Source organism: Mesoplodon bidens, assembly GCF_964165515.1.
Source record: "Mesoplodon bidens genome assembly, chromosome: 7".
Taxonomy (NCBI): Eukaryota; Metazoa; Chordata; class Mammalia; order Artiodactyla; family Ziphiidae; genus Mesoplodon; species Mesoplodon bidens.
The window spans coordinates 109306291-109314129 of NC_138164.1; positions in this window are offsets into that span (position 1 = coordinate 109306291).

Sequence of the window (7839 nt, forward strand, 5' to 3'; positions counted from 1 at the left end):
TGGTCTAAGCGGAATAGGGCAATCCGGAGAGGATTAGAGACTCCCTATTTATTAGTCACAGATGGTATCGTCTCCACCTCTGAGTGGACTCAACCTCCGGAGGACTCGCAAAGCGGCTGGATTCGGTGGGGGGGGGGGGGCATTGTGCGGGCCGTACCATTTGGAGGGGTGAGTATGCAAGGGACAGACATTACAGGCCTAAGAGAAATAAAGTGTCTTAGAGACTCATTCCAGGGAGATTCACAACAGTTTGACAAATCAGACGCTTTCTAAGGGAACTGGAGTCAGGAAAGAAGCATATGTCTCCTCCTAGATCACCCCCAAGTTGTGTGGGAGTGAGTTGGGTCCCCGTGGCTGCTACTGATTGCTCGAAATAGAGTTACGCGGACCAATAAGAAAAAGAAAGGAAAATCGCTGGCCTATAGAAAGAGAAAAGCAGGTGAGCGGTTGCTAGGGGCGGAAGGTAGCGTTGCCTAGGGCTAGGTCCAACCCGGGTGGGCCGAGACTAGAAAAGGCGCAATCCGTGGGCGGGTGTTCCGAGTCTGCCCCAGGGGACGTTTGTTGCGCTGCGAAAGGGATCTGTGCCTGAGACTGTGGAGAAGGCAGACCTTTCATTCCGGCTAATCTTGGGATGGGAGTGTTCTGTGCAAAGGGACGGATTTCAACGTCGCATGCCCGCACCCCTCCCCAAGCCTACAGCTTTGCTGTCCTTATGTCATTCAGTCCTGGGCCGTAGGCGCAGCTCCCCCTGGTCTTGGCTGTTTATGTCTGCTTCGCAGCCGACCCAGTCGGCTCGTTGACAGAATGGAGCTAATACACCCACTTTGTGCCTTGTGTTTTCCTCCATCATCTAATTTAATCATCAGTCACTAAAGTTAATAAGCTAGGTGGTGCTATCCTCATTTTACGTGGGACCAATTGAGGTTCAGAAATTTAACAAGTCTTGGGATTGGCACCAGATCTCTCTGACCCGATATTCGCGTACCGTTAACCTTAGTCACCTTTACCACCACCTGTTGACCTGAATTGGCCTGACCAGTTTGGCTTGTAACCTGTCACTGAGTTGGCTCCCCCATAAGGCCGTCTATGACTTTCTAGTGACTGCGTCCAGTAGCCAGCTTTCAGTTCTTGCCTGACTCAACCTCTCTCTCCTTCTTAAAAGTCTCCTCCCTGAGCTTCTGTGACCCCACATGCCTCTGCTTTTCCCCCCAGCTATGTCTCTGTCCCCTTCCTTTTATTTAAATGCTGTCCACATTGGCCACTTCTGTCTGCTTTCCCTGCATGATCCTCTCTGCTCCTGTGGTTTCAATACCCCTGCCCTGTTGCTGATGACTCCCATGTGAGGTCTTCAGCTGGGCTCTCTCCTGCTTTAAAAAAAATTCAGTGTCCCTAGTCCTCCACCCCAACCCCAGCTCCAGAAACGTGGGCATCACACTCACCATCTCCCTCTCGATCTGCCCCCCACATCCGAACTGGTAATTAAGTTATTTATTCAGTTGTCTGCAAATACGTATCCCATGCTGCCTGTTCTAGTAACTTAGGATGTCAGTGAACAAAGCAAAGATCTTTGCCTTTGTGAAGTTTCACCCTAGTAGATGTGGTGGACAATAAACCATATACATAATGTAAGTGCATTATCTAATATGTTGGAAGGTAAGAAGTGCTGTAGGGGGAAAGTAGAGCAGTACAAAGGGGACCAGGAGTGTGGTGGGGTGCTCGAAGCAGGTTGCAGTATCAGCGAGAAGATGACATTTGAGCAAAGAGTTGAAGGAGCTCAGTGGATGTCTGGGTAGAGATGCAGCTAGGTAAGGGTGGACCAGTCCTGGTTTGTTGGAGGCGGTGAGTGTGGCTGGGGTAGAAATAGCAAAAGGGTGAGTAGTAGGAGAGGGGGACCGGGCCAGAAGGTGTTGGCCATTATAGGGACTTTGACTTTTACTCTGAGTGACATGATGAGCCATTGGAGGGTGTTGAGTAGAGGTGTAACATGTCCTACTTAGGTCTAAAAGGATCACTCCAGCTCCCGTGCTGTGGGATGTTGTGGGGTGGAGGACAAGGGTTTGGAGCAAGGAGATCAATTAGGAGGCTCTTGCAGTACATCAGTCAAGATACTGGCTTAAAAAAAAATGCACAATGTGAGAGTTGCAAGTTAAGTTTTATTTGGGTCAAAGTAAGGACTGCACCCCAAGAGACAGCATTACAGATAGCTCTGAGAAGCTGCTCCGAGGAGGCAAAGTGGGGGAGCCCGGTTATATAGAAGTTTTGTAACAAAGGGCAGGTAGTCTGAACATCAAAAGATTATTGTTAATTAAAGAAAACCAGATATATCAAGTTAAGGAATTTAGTTCTTTTCTATGTATGGGAAGATGCAAGAGTCTGGGCTCACTGAAATCATTCCTTTGATCTGCACCTCAGCTATCTGGGGCGAGCATCCTGTGTTTTCATATCCTGAGTTTCCTCAGGGCTCACTGGCTCTCGTTGGAGGGCTGCAATCGTTGATGGCTGTGACATCCTTTGTTTACTGATATGGCAGGAAATATTCCATTTATAAATATTCCATTTATCAATATGAAGTTCTATTGAGTCTACCTCCTGAGTGTCTCTAGAATTTATTCTTTCTTCTCCATCTTCATCTCCTAGTCCTAGTTCAGACCAGCATCATCTCATGCTTGGGCAAATGCAACAGTCACCTAACTGATCTCCTTTCCTACACTCTCCTCCCTATTAACTGTCCAAGCAGTGGCAAAAAAGATCCTCTGACACCTCAGTACATATCTTGCTTCCCTTTCCCAAACAACTGCCCTTCAGGCCTATGCCCCATTTCTGGGGGCTCCCGATGCACCATACATACCATAACCCAAGTGGGACCCTCAACTTTCTTTTTTTAATTAATTAATTAATTTGGGGGTGCTGCGTTGGGTCTTCGTTGCTGCACGTGGGCTTTCTCTAGTTGTGGAGAGTGGGGACTACTCTTCGTTGCAGTGCGCAGGCTTCTCCTTGCAGTGGCTTCTCTTGTTGAGGAGCACAGGCTCTAGGCACATGGGCTTCAGTAGTTGTGGCATGCAGGCTCAGTAGTTGTGGCCCATGGGCTTAGTTACTTTGTGGCATGTGGGATCTTCCCGGACCTGGGATAGAACGTGTGTCCCCTGCACTGGCAGGAGGATTCCTTTTTTTTTTTTCAATAAATTTATTTTATTTATTTATTTAATTTTGGCTGCATTGAGTCTTCGTTGCCGTGCACAGGCTTTCTCTAGTTGCGGTGAGTGGGAGTTACTCTTCATTGCTGCGGTGCGTGGGCTTCTCATTGCGGTGGCTTCTCTTGTTGTGGAGCATGGGTTCTAGGCACACGGGCTTCAGTAGTTGCAGCATGCAGGCTCAGTAGTTCTGGTGCACAGGCTTAGTTGCTCCACGGCATGTGGGATCTTCCCAGACCAGGGCTCGAACCCGTGTCCCCTTCATTGGCAGGTGGATTCTCAACCAGTGCGCCACCAGGGAAGCCCTGGCAGGCAGATTCTTTATCCACTGCAACACCAGGGAAGTCCGACTCTCACCTTTTGTATAGGCCTTTCCTTCTCCAAAGACTGTCTTTCTCTTCAATTATCAACATAGTAGACGTTGCTTAACTCCTCAGTCTGGATGGGGTCCCCTTCCATGTGTTCCCACAGTGCTTTGTGTTTCCCCCATCATGGGGCTTAGCACCCTGTGCTGACATTGGCAATGGACTTAAATGTCACTTGCAGAGGCCCTGAGCTTAAGGATGGAGGCCTGAGTCTTTTTTCCTCACACTGAACAGAAGAAGTAGATTTACAAGCAAAGAATATCACCAGTGTTAAAGAAGGTCATTTTATTATGATAGAGGGGTCAGTCAATCAAGAAGATATATAACAATCCTAAACATTTGTGCACCTAATAACAGAGCTTCAAATTACAAGTAACAACTGATTGAATTGCAGGGAGATATAGGCAAATCCATAATAATAGTCAAAGATTTTAATAATCTTCTTTCATTAATTGATAGAACAAGAAGTAGGCAGAAAATCAGCAAGGATAGAGTAGACTTAAGCAAGACTATCAACCACTTGACCTGATTAACATTTCACCCAACAAGAGCAGAATGCATGTCTTTCTTAAATGCACATAAAACATTTACCATGACACACATATTTGGGGACATTAAACAAGACTCAATAAATTTAAAAGAATTCAACCCACATAAAGTATTTCTATGACCGCAATGGAATTAACTTAGAAATCAATAAGGGAAACATGCTTGGAAAATCACAAAATTTTTGGAAACAAAACACTTCTAAGTAAGTAATGGATTAAAGAATAAATCAAAAGGGAAACTACAAAGTATTTTTAACTTAGTGAAAATGAAAACACACATAATAGAATTTGTGGGATTCCACTAAAGAATTTGGGGGAAATTTATAGCACTAAATTCTTATATTAGAAAAGAAGAAAGTACTGCTTATGACCTCAGCTTCCACCTTAAGAAACTAGAAAGAGAAGAGAAAAATCAAACCCCAAATAAGCAAAATAAAGGAAGTAATTAACTCCAAAAAGGAAATCAATGAAATAGAAAACAGAAACAAAAAATAGAGAAAATCAAAGAAACCAAAAGCTGGTTCCTTGAAAAGATCAATAAAATTGACAGACTTCCTAACCAGATTCATCAGGAAAAAAAGAAAAAGATACAAATTACCAATATCAGGATTGAGAGAGGTGACATCGCTATAGATTCTACAGATATTAAAAGGGTAATAAAGGAGTCTCATGAACAATTTTATGCCAATAAATTAGACAAATTCTAAGAAGAGGAGCAAGGCAAGGGTGTCTGCTTTTCCCACTTCCACTCAACATTATACTGGAGGTCCTTGCCAGGGCACTAAAGCAAGAAAAAAAAAGCATACAGATTTTAAAAGAAGAAATAAAACTGTCTTGGTTCACAGACAACATAATTGTCTATACATATAATCCTAAGGAAGCCACAAAAATGTTACTAGAACTAACAAATGAGTTCAGCAAGGTTGTAGGATAGAAAGTCAATATACAAAAGAAACTGCATTTGTAAATACAGTAAACAATCAGAAATTAAAAATTTTTAAAAACTACTTACAGAGCATTAAAATATGAAATGCTTAATGATAAAATTAATGTAAACATATGCAAGACTTATACAGTGAAAATTATAAAACATTGCCAAGAGAAATTAAATATCTAAGTAAATGGAGAGGTATACTGTGTCTGTGGATCAGAACACTTAACACTTCTATGATGCCAATAAAATAGAGAAGATTAATGAAGTTCAAAGCTGGCTCTTTGAATAAGCTAATAGGCAAAATTCTGGCAAGACTGATCAAGAACATAAAGTGAAGGTAAAAATAAACAATATAATGAATGAAAAAGGGAGATAACCACAGACACAATGGAGATTTAAAAATAATAAGTGTGGGGACTTCCCTGGTGGCGTAGTGGTTAAGAATCCACCTTCCAATGCAGGACACACGGGTTCAATCACTGGTCAGGGAACTAGATCCCACATGCATGCTACAACTAAGAGTTCGCATGCCACAACTAAGGAGCCCGCCTGCCGCAAGTAAGACCCAGTGGCAACCAAAGAAAAAAAGAATATTCATCCTCTAACAAAAATAATAATAATAAGGGTGTAGTAGGTGCAATTTTATGGCAACAAATTTGAAAACTTAGGTGAAAGTAACAATTTCCTAGAAAACAAAAGATGTGTAAAACTGACCCAAAACGAAATAGAAAACATGACTAGACCAATAAATATACTTTTTAAAGTTGCTAAGAGAGTAGATATATTTTTTTGGCCGTGCTGGGTCTTAGTTGTGGCACACGGGATCTTCGTTGCAACAGGCGGGATCTTTAGTTGCGGCATGTGGGATCTAGTTCCCTGACCAGGGATGGAACCCGGGCCCCCTGCATTGGGAGCGCAGAGTCTTAACCTCTGGACCACCAAGGAAATCCCTCATGCCTGTTTCATAGATGAGGAAACTGAGGCAGAGAAAAGTTAAGTGACTTGCCCAAGGTTTGCACAGCTAATAGGGAAAGGCAAAGTCAGGATTTAAAGCAGGCAGTGTGATCCCACAGCGCCCCCCTCACCCTGTGTACTTTGTAACATGTCCATTTTCTCAATCCCCGTGACAACGTGTTGTTTCATTCACGAGAAAGTGGAGGCTCAGAGAGGCTAAGGGACTTAACCTCAGTCACCCTGGAGAGTGGCTGAGCTGGCACTGTCTGGTTGCCTCACACACCACAGCCCTCCTAGTCAGCTGCCAGGTCCCATTGCCTGGTCCCCACTCCCCCAGCGCCTGTGAGGAGTTCCACCCCCCAATTCAAGCAGTGTCAGGGGGCTGAGTCATTCCCAATAGTCTCTGGGCAAAGCCAGGGAACAGCCACCACAAGGCTAGACAGCCTGGCCATCCTCGGAGGGCAGAGCAGGCTCAGAAGCCCAAGTCTCTGCCTGCTGCAGGGTGCAGGCAGCCAGGTGTGAGGCCACATCAGGGCGCAACTCGGGCCACCATGGGCTTCAGGGAAAGGGACATACATTACAAGGGACAGGTCTGGGGACAGCACCTATCACCCAAGTCTAGTTCAGACAAAGAAAGGTGTGGCTTGGGCAGTCAGCTCGCACCCAACCAATCAACACACTTTTAATGGAACCTTTTATGTGTCAGACAGGGGTCTGGGTGCTGGGAACTCAGTTGTGAGTAAAAAGACACCTTCCACCCTCCTGAGCCTTCTTGCCCAGGATAAGAAATCTGGGGCACACACCTTTCCTCCTACTTCTCGCTTGCTCCTGTCTCTTTCCCCTTAGAATAGATGGAGTTTCCCTCTTCCCATGGATTCAGTTGTTTATTCATCCAACAAGTATATAGCGAGTCCCTGCCATCATCCAGGCCTCGTTCTAAGTGTAGAGAATGCAGTTGTGAACAAAATAGATAAAAATCCCTGCCCTCACGGAGCGTACAGTCAATAAAAGACAACAAATACACAAGGAAACACATAGGGAAGTGAGGACTTCGGGAAATCAAGAGGGTAGGGGAGGTGGGGCAGATGAGGAGGACCCTGAGTTTCAGAAAGGAGGAGAGACAGTTCTATCTGAGCAGGAGGTGTGTACAGATATGGATTCAGGTAGATTCAGGAGCAGGAAAAGAGAAAGAGTGTTGGAGGTAAGGAGTGAGAAGTTGTGATTAGTTATCTGGGAAAGAGGGCATAGGAACTTTGTATCGAGCTGCAGTAGGAGTGCCAGGAAGCATGAGTGTCCAAAGAATTTTATGACCTTAGAGCCCTGAGTTCAAAGTGAAGCAACCCTCTGGTTATCTAATTTATTTTCTCCTCTGTTGCAGGTACTCAGTAGGTGGATGGAAGGGTTCAGCCAGAGTTGGAGTCTCCTAGGCGTGGTAGTTTTAGGATATGTCCATACATTCATGATACCTCTCTTTTCAAGAGGTGGACCCTAATTCCCCTCCCCTTGAGTATAAGCTGGACTCAGTGATTTGCTCCTAACGAATAGAATAAAAGTGATGGTGTGAGACTTTGGAGGCCTGGTTACAAAAGGCACTTTGGCTTCCTGCTTGCTCTGTCTTGGGTCAATCGCTCTGGAGGAAGCCAGCCGCCATGTCATGAAGACACTCAAGCAGCCCTATGGACAGGTCCACATGCTGAGGAACTGAGGCCAACAGCCAACAGCCATGGCAGTGACCCCCTGGGAAGGGGATCCTTCAGCCCCAGCCAGGCCTTCAGATGACTGCAGCTCTGGCCAACTTCACTACAAATCTCATGAGAGACCGTGAGTCAGAACCTCCCAGCTAAGTT